Source organism: Emys orbicularis, chromosome 3 (assembly GCF_028017835.1).
Source record: "Emys orbicularis isolate rEmyOrb1 chromosome 3, rEmyOrb1.hap1, whole genome shotgun sequence".
In the NCBI taxonomy this organism is placed as follows: domain Eukaryota; kingdom Metazoa; phylum Chordata; order Testudines; family Emydidae; genus Emys; species Emys orbicularis.
The window spans coordinates 112,953,898-112,965,706 of NC_088685.1; positions in this window are offsets into that span (position 1 = coordinate 112,953,898).

Consider the following 11,809-nt stretch of genomic DNA (forward strand, 5'->3'; position numbering starts at 1 on the left):
TCTGACCCTTTAACCTCATATGAAGGGGCTGCAATGGAGGTGAGGATCTCACTCGCAGGGTTTATATGTAACACTTATCTATCTCAGAAGGGTGTTGAGCTGGGTGGATAAAAATCAATGATTTTTTTTTAAATCAGATTTTTTTATTTAAATCAGATTTTTTTTATAAAATGCTTTTTGCGGAAAAAAACCCATCTAAAGATAGTTTTAATTAAGATACATTATAGCTCAAAGATATCTCATCATGGAATAGGGATTATAAATTCTAATTCTATAGCATGAGACAATATATTCATGTAATGTTTAAGAAAAGTTTTGTAAATGAGTTCCAGTAGTTCATGGATTAGGGACCCAATGTTATGAGGTTCCAGGGGCTTTTGTATAGATTATTTAGGTTAATCTTTCTATCTACCCAATGGGACCCAGTGCTCAGTCTAGAAGATACCATCAGAGATGCTTAGTTTTGCAGTTCTCAAACTGTGGATTTGTGTCTCCAGAGATGATAAGCTTGTTAACAGCAAAAATGTTTGAAAATAAATAAATAATATATAGAAGTGAGAAATAACAGACCTCAACCCTATTGTCCTTCTGCAAATTTGTGTACACAGAGTCAATCCCTTACCTCTCTCTAAAAGTGCAAAGTTTCAAAAAGTTCAATGAACAGAAGATTGTTGGGGGGCGGAATAGATCTGGACAAGGAGAAGAAGTCTGAAGCTAAATGGGAGAAAGGAGGGACAGGCAGTAGAAACAAAAGTGAAATTATTTGAGCAGCATATTCCACCAGTCTTGAGGTCTTTCTGAATGTAGCCTTCATTGATTTGAGATCTATCATACCATTCTCTCACTAAAAGGGAAAACCTATAATGGCACCAGGCCATAAAAGAGACCCAGTTTGGGAATATTTTAATGACGTTCCTCTACCTGTGGGTAAGACAGGCATGCATGCAAAATGCAAACCATGCAACAAAGAAATGCAAGGCCTGGTTGCCCAAATGAAACAATGTCATGAGAAGTGTTCCTTCTCAGGAGGAAGCTGCGTTGAAGATGATGAAAGGAACATATCTGAACATGCAGAATCTTCGGGTTGGTAAACTTTTTTATTTCATACTTCTTTCTTAGGGTATGTCTTCACTACCGGCCGGATTGGCAGGCAGCGATCGATCCAGCGGGGATTGATTTATCGCGTCTAGTCTAGATGCGATAAATCGATCCCCGAGCGCTCTCCTGTCGACTCCTGTACTCCAGCTCGGCGAGAGGCGCAGGCAGAGTCGATGGGGGAGTGGCATCAGTTGACTCACCGCGGTGAAGACACTGCGGTAAGTAGATCTAAGTACATCGACTTCAGCTACGTTATTCATGTAGCTGAAGTTGCGTAACTTAGATCGATTCCCCCCCACACACACCCCAGTGTAGACCAGGCCTGTCTTCCTTCTGGACTATTCTTGAATTCTCATGTTTGAGCAAAAAATTTAGTTGTTACTCTATGGTACTATCATTTTAGATGCAGTTGTGATAAAAAAATAAATAGCTGAAATAGGCAGATCTTCCTTTTAAATTTCACCTTTAAAGTAGTACTGAGTGTCAGTGAATACAATGAGTAATACTAAATGATTAGTATGGTAATAATAATTAAATAACTGCATTGACTTATTTTGTTTAGGAGAATCCATCCTCAACATACAGGATTCTGAAGTCTATCCACCTTCAAGATCACCATCATTTTCTATAGTTTCAGAGTTATCTGCCAATGATAGTGTTTCAGTCAAATCGTGTATGTCACATAGCCACAGTATATCACCTGTAGCAAAAAAATAAATAAATAAAATCTGCATCATCTAGAAACAACCATAGATAAGTTTGTGATAAGAACCAGCAGATTACAAAAAGAGGTAATTGATGAAAAAATTGCCCGGTTTGTTTATGCAACAAACTCTCCTTACCGTATGATTGAGGAACCATACTTCATTAACATGGTTCAGTCATTAAGACCAGGATACAGTCCACCCAACAGAGCAGATGTTGCAGGCAGATTGCTGGATAAAGTCTATGAAAGAGAAATTGAGCAGTGCACAAAAAGTCTAGAGGATAAAATTGTTAACCTGAGTCTTGATGGGTGGAACAATGTCCACAATGATCCTGTTGTATGTGCTTGTGTGACAACAGAAGAAGGGAATGTCTTCCTTATAGAAACAATTGATACATCAGGAAATGCACACACAGCAGAATACTTACAAGAAGTAGTAGAAAAAGCTATAACAAACTGTGGAAAAAAAATTCAAATGTCTAGTACGCAGCTTGGTCACAGACAATGCTGCAAATGTATCCAAGATGAGAAGAAATTATTTTGAAGAGAGTCCCAAGCTAATAACATAAGGTTGCAGTGCTCATTTGATGCACCTGCTAGCCAAAGACTTCAGTGTTCCAGAAATAAAGGCTAATGTTGTTGAAATTGCAAAATACTTCCGGAACCACCACCCTGCAGCAGCTACTCTGAAAAAAAGTGGGAGGAACCAAGCTAACTCTCCCACAAGCCTGCGATGGAACTCAGTAGTGGACTGACAAGAGTTAAATTACAAGCATTAAAAAAACGAATGGGACAAGCACGATCTCCAGCTCATTTTCTTGCAAATATTCTCAATACTCGGTACTGCGGAAGAAGAGGAGTTGGCTATGACATGGACATCCAGCAATCATCCCTCCATAATGCCAACTATAATAAACTTCAGAGCTAAGGGTGAACCATTCAAGAAATATATGTTTGCTTGATGATGTTTTAAAGAAAGTCACACCCGTGAACTGGTGGAAGTCACGTAAGCACTTGGATTCAGAGACTGTTGAAGTGATAATCTCACTTTTAACAGCAGTAGCTTCTTCTGCCAGTGTAGAAAGAATATTTATTCCTTTGGACTAATTCATTCCAAATTGAGAAATCATTTGGGACCTGAAAAAGCAGGAAAGCTTGTTTTTCTTTTCCAGATTATGAACAAACAGGAAAATGAAGGTGAAGAAAACTGAGTTAGCTGCAGAAGCCAATATTTTAAGATTCTTGTGTTGACCTGGCTGACATAGTTGATTTAATTTTGGGTTTTTTTTAAAAAAAAAATATTTCATTTAACTATTTGAGTTAAAAACAGTTTTAACAAAAACAAATCTGATTTTAAAAATCTTAAATGTTTAAATTCAAAAATTCATATACTTGTTTTGTTAAATTATTATATGTTTGCTATTGAAGAAAAAAATCCAGAATACATAACGTTGTTGTTTTAGTTAAATAAAACAATTTAAATGTCTGTCTGGTGATGGTCTCCTCCTAATACAGCATGGCAAGGAAATCCTCCAAATATTAATGATTTACCTGTTGAATTGGAGATAGTTCACCTTCCAATGACTTCATAAATATCTGCTTCAATTACCTTTGGTAAATGAAATAACCAAACAATTATTCATTTTCTGATATAGCTGTAAAACTAAGCTGAAAAGTTTTCAAAATAAATCACACAAAAAAATGTATAGTGTGTACCATCTAAAAATGAAACCTACATCTATCTTTGAGTTGTGAAGACTATGTATTAAGGTTATAGCAACCAAGAAGAATGCACTTTTATGTAGAAATCCATGATTAAATCGAGTCTTCCTGACTAGTGATTTAAATCAAATCCACCTGGTGTTGAGACTTAATTAGTGTTTGCAAAGTACTTTGAGATCCTCAGGTGCAAGGTGCTGCAGAACAGTATTATTACAAAGTCAATCTAATTATAACAATTGGGGTCTTAAATTAACCTGTTATTACCCCTGGAATGTCAAGCTTCCCATTAAACATGAATCTTAGAAGAAAAAAAGATTCAGTTGTTTGAAATGAGGCACAAAACAAAAGAACAACATATTTGGCTGTATGTGACATCAAAACACTATTCCATTAGTTAGAGGAGGGAGTGGGTGACCCAAAGTTCATGTGACACACACCATATGAGTGTTTACAAAGAAAAAATGTTTCCTTTGTAGCAACAAACCTAATATAAACCTTTCATTTTTCAAAAGCAAACACTCACAAACCATAGTAACAGACCCGCAATGGTACCCAATTAATGTAGTATCTGTAACAGTGCATAGTTGCAGTGTCCTTAGGAATGAATGCACTTTAGCAACTTCTACCAGTTGGCAGAAAATTCCTATATTTTACCTTCCTGTCACTTGCTTTAAGAAAGAGTTACTGCTTAGTTTTCACTATTATGTGGGGTTCTCTGTTGTAAATGCATTATGCATGACTAACAACACTTCAAGAAGTCCAAACAGCAGAGGGCAAAACATTAGGCACTGAATCATCTGGAAGATCTGAGTTTCACTTAAGTAATATTAATTGTGCTTCATTTGCCTTTAGAATAATGGTGGCCGCAATTTTTTGTCTTGAATTCAGGAACAAACCAAAATCCCCACTGTTGTATAAAAGGGGAGGAGGGGCATGGAAGTGCCATGGTCAGTTTCCAAGCAACCATGGGAAACAGAGTGAAATTAGAAAAAGAAGATTTTCACTATGCTCTCCAGCACCCAATGTTATGCTTTTAGCATAGCTACAGCTCCATAGTTTTATTGGAAGTTATAATGGTATCAAAAAAATGAAAGGGATTATGTATAGATGGGAATATGCTTGAGACTAGATCCAGCTGACCACATTGTAACAATTAATATAGCAGCTGTAACCCATTTCCTGTTCAAAAATTAAAGTTAATAATAATAATAGTAATAGCGGGAGGGGGAGAAGAGTCAGGCTTTTCATAACCCTGTACTTCTTGGATCATTTAACTGTGTTTCCATCATTCCTTGGAAATGGTGTGGAGGAGGGAAATATAGTTGGACTGGTTTAGCATCATTGTTATTAAACATACAGTGCCCAGGTGCTCTTTAGTGTGCAGCATAAAAAAATCAAATCATGTTTGGAGATGGTGCAGGTGGACTCTCATTTCACCCCTTGACAACCTCCTCCAGTTCTGTAAAAATCCAGGCTTCTAACCTTCTCCTGTTGTTGTCTCCTTTATATTGACAGAGGAGAGTGACCAAGCAGCTTGTAGCATTGTTCACCATGGAAGGAGAAAAAGGCAAAATAGAAGAAAATTGGATGTGTGATTAAAAACTGGGATTAGAAAGCACCCATCACACCTGAAAAGCAAATCTAATTAGCATCCATTCAGAAGTGAACAGATAGGTGCCCTGAATACACTCTTATCCTTAGAAGGTTATTCCTGTGTCAATACAAAGGTCACTGGAGGGGCATCCAGAGAAGTTATGGAGTCCATGAAAGATATCATACTGTATCCTGAATCTTTTATTTCCATAGTTAAACAGCAGGCCACAACCACACTAAGGCTGATTACATGTTTCTCTAGAGTCAAGCCGTCAAAGATGAGGCCTAAAGGAATTGGATATAGCTTCTGCTAATTTGAGTATTTCACTACAGTTATCAAAATAAGACTATACATTGATGATAAGTATCCAATAGCATTTAATATTTCTGTATTTTAAAAAATCACAAGTTTTATTCCATAATCTAGAGGTGAATGGAATTATATAATATTATATATTTAAATAAACTTTAATATTATTTCTGTACTAGTGTACTGAACACATTCCTTCATCATCTTCTTGGCTCTGTGTATTCAGCAATTCTGCAGCCACAGAATTGTGCTCCAGAATTTCATCTTTCATTTAAACAAAAATTCTGGGGCATATCCTCAGCGGGGATAAATCAGCATGACTCTTTTTTAACTCAATGGACTTACATAGAATAATACCGGCTGAGGATTCTATTCAACATGGCTGCAAAGAAAAGCCTGAAAATATGAACCGAGTGTAAATCAAGCAGTGATGTCTGACGGAATTTGCTAACAGCCTGAAACAATAGTTCTGGAGAGGCGTGACTCGTCCCATTTATATCAATAGACCATTAACACTGAAATTTAAATATGACAATCTGTGGTATACTGAAAAATGAAAATGTAGGAAGAGTGTAAAGTAAACTGAATAACAAAAACAAACAACACAGGAGCTACTGCACTGACTATATTATTCTTTTTCATATTTAATTCAATACAAAACCTATATTATAGGTTTATCTGAAGCAGTCACAGATGAAATCTAGCAATCTTGCGACTGAATTTAGGCAGTAACCCTTTCAGAAATTATGACTCAGTGCAGGAAGTATTGTTTGAAATTTTTGGTCTGTATTATGCAGGAGAACAGATTGGATTAACACAATAGTTCCTAATGTCTTTAAAACCCATTAATTTAAGTTCACGTGTCACAGAGAACCTGTGACTTTGGTTATCATACTAAAAGCATTAATGACATCTCATAGGATCTCATAGCTGATATTCTGATTTTGAAGTCCTTTATGCACAGGTTTCTCTGAATTCCCCAGAAAAGTCCTTATAGCTTCAAATTTAACACGAGTGGTTTGTGGCTGTGGACAATTTTTTAATCAAATTGGAGGTTGTTCAAACATGCCACTGAGAAGGGGCGATGGAAACTAGCAGGAAAGGGCCAGAGAGTCAGTAAAACTGCGTGGCTCTTTCAGAGAAGTTGAGGGAGTGATGTGGAGGAGATCCACAGGAACAGGATATAAATATGCATGACTATAGAAACAGGAGCCACTGGTGTGGACTTACTCTGCATTACTCTGCTAATTCCCCTTTTTTGCCCGCCTGGTTCCATCAGGGCAACTGGCTGTGTTCCCAATAACAGCCACCAAGGATACCATCTTGGTAGCTGGTAATCCCGCTGGAAAGTAGCAACAGGAGATAATTGTCCCATTTAAAGTTGCCTTTTCAGTTTATCTACATACATCAATTAAAATCATTCACATATCCACATAGTTATCCTCAGAAGAAGATTGTCATGTGTTATGGAACACAAATGCCCCAAGTCTTTTTGAATCTGGGGTAAAGTGAAGTTGAAGAATTTAGGGATTTGAAGATCTAGTGCCAGACACTAATCTGACCAACATTGGCATAATCGAGAACCATGTAGTTATTACCTCAAGTACATTTTTATAGTTATGTGGTTTTCTGAAACCTCCTTAATCCCACTCACTACATATAACTGAAAATCAGTAGAATTGCTTTCTTGAACTAGCAGTTCATCAGTTTCCCAGACCAGGTAACTTTTGATCTGATCTTTCTCCCTTCAAGAATTTCTACCAGTAGAATTTATTTAATTTGACTGAGGTGAATCGCTTGCTTATTTAGTAAGATATTTTGCTTGCATGGGTATAATTGTATGTAAATTGTTACAGCTATTTTTATTTCCCCTGCAAGGGTTTTGAATACCAGCCAACCATTCTTCTACTTAGTTCTTAATGAATTCTTGTAGTGGAATGTTGAAATTGCTTAGTAGTATTTTGAGTACTTAGCTTTATTTTCATTGTAGTCCATTTTCTTATGCTACATGTACTTAATACAGTTCCAAAATTAGTCATTCACAATTACAGCTAATCTAGTGACTAAATAAAATATTAAGGAGGAAGGAGTGTGAATGTAGTATTCATTAAAAGTGATATTCTGACAGCCAGAATTGGGCTTGTAGAGGACATCAAGACTGAATGCTAACTATGGAGCAGCTATTATTGTTCCATAATAAATATCGTCATTTGAAATAATTTTAACAAACAAGCAACCAAAACCAGCCATCTTATTTACCATTTGTGAACTTCCCCTCTAGTGTTATCTGGACCAGTGATCTGCTAGGTCACTCCAATCTTGACTCTGGGAGCCAGCCTTACCCTGCTCTGCTGTGAGAACTCCCACTCCCGGGTTGTTCTCCCACAGCCTCTAGCATGTAAGCTGCTCCTTGGATTGTGCAATCGAACGACACTAGCCAATATCTCCGGTCCCAGACACAACCCTAGGAACTTCTGTCTTTCAGTGTCCCATTATGCCCGCTGGACGCTGCAAGCTTATATGAGTTCATCAATTTAACAAAGAAATTGATATGCACCAGGCTTGTTATCTCAAGGGGAGTTTCTGACATGCTTCAAACCAAACGCACTGCTTCAGGTAGAATAAACAAATTTATTAACTACAAAAGATAGATTTTAAGTGATTATAAGTCAAAGCACAACAAGTCATATTTGGTCACATGAAATAAAAGCAAAATGCATTCTAAGCTGATCTTAACACTTTCAGTGCCCTTACAAACTTAGATGCTTCTCAGCACAGGCTGACTGGTTGCTCTTCAGCCAGGCTCTCCCCTTTGATCAGCGCTTCAGTTGCTTGGTGTAGTGTCTGTAGATGTAGATGGAGGAGAGAGAGGAACAACATGGCAAACATCTCTCCCTTTTATCATGTTCTTTCTTCCCTCTTGGCTTTGCTCCCCACCCCCTTCAGGGTCAGGTGAGCATTACCTCATCATAGTCTCAAACTGACCAAGAGAAGGGGGGTAACTCACTTGAGAGTCCAACAGATCCTTTGTTGCTGCCTCGGCCAGTGTCCTTTGTTCCTGTGAGGCTGGGCTGGGTTTGTCCCATACATGCCCTGATGAGGAGTGAACTGCCCCTCTGCTCTTGGAGAGTTTTTGCCTGGGCTTGTTTTAAGTCACGAGGACACATTTTCAGCCTCATAACTACTTACATGAAATTACAACCTATAACATCACTATAACATAACTATAACAACAATGCTCAGTGCATCATGAGCCTTCTGAAGACACCCAACATGACAAACTTTGCATTAGATACCACACTATGATATTATAAGGATGAACATGGGCGTGTAGGGTGGTCCCCTGAGGTACAGAGTGTCACACCATTATACCCCAATTTTTTTAGTTTGAGAATGTAAATTAGTAAAACTCTCATTTCTACATTATCAACGACTCAGCAATACTAGTAATGTCTACATTCACAGCCCTAATGATTGGTGTAAATAGTTGCAATAAAACAAGTTTACCTGATGTATATCTGAACCTACAGGCACTCCCAAATATCTAAGTGTCCCAAACAGGGCCCCTAGGACTTTATTTCAAGAAGCAGAACTAAGAATATCAGTGCCAACCAATGAATGCTTCCAGTGCTATTACTGCAGAATTAGATGAGGAACAATAAAGAAAAGAGCAATGCTGACCGCATGATTTAAGTGTAAAGAACACTTGCTTTAGCATGGGCTTCTGATGGGGCCACGCTGGAGCCATGAGGATGACTCTTGCTCTGTCCTGTTTGATTTTCACCAGGATCAATGGATCAATGGCACTGGTGGAAAGGCATACATGAGCACCCCCATCCACGGAATGAGGAAGGCGTCCGAGAGGGAACCCTTGTCCAGACCTTGGAAGGAGCAGAACTGGTGGCACTTCCTTTTCTGCTTGGATGTGAACAGGTCCACCTGGGGAGTTCCCCACCATTGGAAAATCACCCTGACCACCTCCAGATGGAAGGACCACTCGTGGCAAGACAAGAAGGTCCTGCTGAGGCGATCTGCAAGGATCTGGAGCCAGGCAGATGGACGGCGATCAGATGAATGGCGTGCCACACACAGAAGTCCCATAGGCTGAGCGCCTCCTGGCAGAGGGCTGAGGATCTGCCCCCTCCCTGCCTGTTGAGGTAGTACATCATGGCGTCAGGACCTGCACCACCTTGCCTTTCAGGTGGGACAAGAACGCCTAGCAGGCCAGGCGAACCGCTCTGAGTTTCCTGACATTGATGTGGAGATTGTCCCGCAGCCAGCAGCCCTGGGTTTGCCCAGGTGGGCTCCCCAGCCCAGATCCGAGGCATCGGAGACCAAGGTCAGCAACAGGGAAGGAGCCACGAAGGGAACCCCCTCCAACACCGACTTGGGGTCCAACCACCAACTAAGGGTAGTGCCGTGAACTGGAAATGGCACCTCCCACTACAAAACGGAGGAAGTGCCTGTGGCCCAGGAATATAGAAATTTGGAAGAAAGCATCCTTCAAGTCGAGAGCAGCGTACCAGTCTCCTGAATCCAGGGAGGGGATGATGGAGGCCAAGGAGACCATGTGAAACTTCAACTTCTTAAGAGACTTGTTGAGGCGGCGCAGGTCCAGGATGGGTCTGAGGCCCCCTTTTGCTTTCGGGATTAGGAAGTACTGGGAGTAGAATCCCTTTCCTTTCATGTCCCGAGGAACCTCCTCCACAGCCCCCAGACGCAGGAGGTTCTCGACCTCCTGAACAAGGAGTTGCTTGTGAGAAGGGTCCCTGGAGAGGGACGGGGAAGGTGGTGGGGAGGGGATAGGATGGAGGGGCGGTCAAAAATTGCAGGGTATAGACACACAATATTATGTCCAGGACCCAGCGGTCTGACATAACCCACAACCAGGCTGAGGAGTAGGGGAACAGGCGGTTGAGGAAAGGTAGCGGATCCAGGGAATTGGCTGGGGCATTGCTCTCGATTGCGCCAGCAAAACGAGCGTTTTTGCTCTGCAGAATGCTTGACTTGGCCGGCTTGTGCAGGTGAGCAGGAGGTAGAAGGGCGGTGATGACTAAAAGCAGTGTCCCTGCCCCTCCTTCTCGCAGATCTGGGGCAAGACTGCCATGACCTCGATGGCAGGGGCAGCCGGAACGGCTTATGTGCCAACTGTGGATACCCAACGAACGGAGGGTGTCCTTCACCCTGTACAGCCTCGCATCAGTCTGCTCAGAAAACAAACCGTTCCCATCAAAGGGAAGGTCTTGGATTGAAGTCTGCATCTCCTGGGAGAGACCAGTGACCTGAAGCCAGGAGCTGTGCCTCATAACCACCGCAGATGCCACCACCCTGGCTTCTGAGTCCACTGCGTCCCATGCCATCTGAAGAGCAGATTGGACCACTGAGGTGCACCAGAATACACAACCAGAGTAACAAACTCCTGGGCTCGGTCCTGTGGGAGGGAGTCCTTGAATTTATGGAGAGAGTCCCATAAATTTAAGTTGTAGCGGTCCCGGAGGGCCTGGTGGTTCACCACCCAAAATTTTAGACTTGCAGTGGAATAAATTTTTCTTCCAAACAAGTCAAGTTTTTTGGCCTCCTTATTTTGTGGGGTGGAGTTGGTGCCTCTGCTTCTCTTTTTCATTGGCCGTGGAGACCACGAGTGAGCCAGGAGGAGGGTGAGTATAGATGTATTCAAAACTTTTGGCCAACACGAAGTACTTCTTCTTGGCCCGCTTTGGAGGTGGGAGGGATGGAGGAGGGCATCCGCCAGATTCCTCTGGCAATTTTCAGGACCCCCTCATGCATGGGTAGTGCAATATGGGTAGGGGTGGAGGCTGACAGGACGCTGAAGAGAGTGTCCTCTTGCACAGCCATCTCCTTCACTTGCAGGCCCAGGTTTTCAGCCACCCGCTGGAGCAAGGCCTGGTGGTCCTTTAAGTTGTCAGGTGGGCTGGCAATGGAGGGCCGCCTCATCAGGGGACGAGGAGGAGTGAACCATAGAGGGGGGCTTGGTCCTCCTCCTCCATTGGGGAGAATGGCTTAGGCATAGGTGCAGCCTCCTGAACCTTGGACACTGGGTGTGCCTCTGGCGCCGGGCTTGGTGGCGACAATTGCTGCTCCATGGCTGCGGCCGACGATTGAGCTGAGGGAAGACAACGCCATGACCAGATCCCCCGAGGTGTTCCAACATGGCCACTGAGCAGGCCACTGTCCTGGTTGCCACTGTCTCGATGCCGCCACTGGCTTGGATGCCCAGTCTCGCTGCTGAGGTCGGGGCGACAGGCTGAAATGCCCCTCAGTTCCGGAGGAGCCCCCTTCCAGAGACCACGGAGCGGCTGTCAAGGCCTGAGTTTGCCTCAAGACCACCAACACCAGAGACCGGAGTCTCGCCCGAGGGG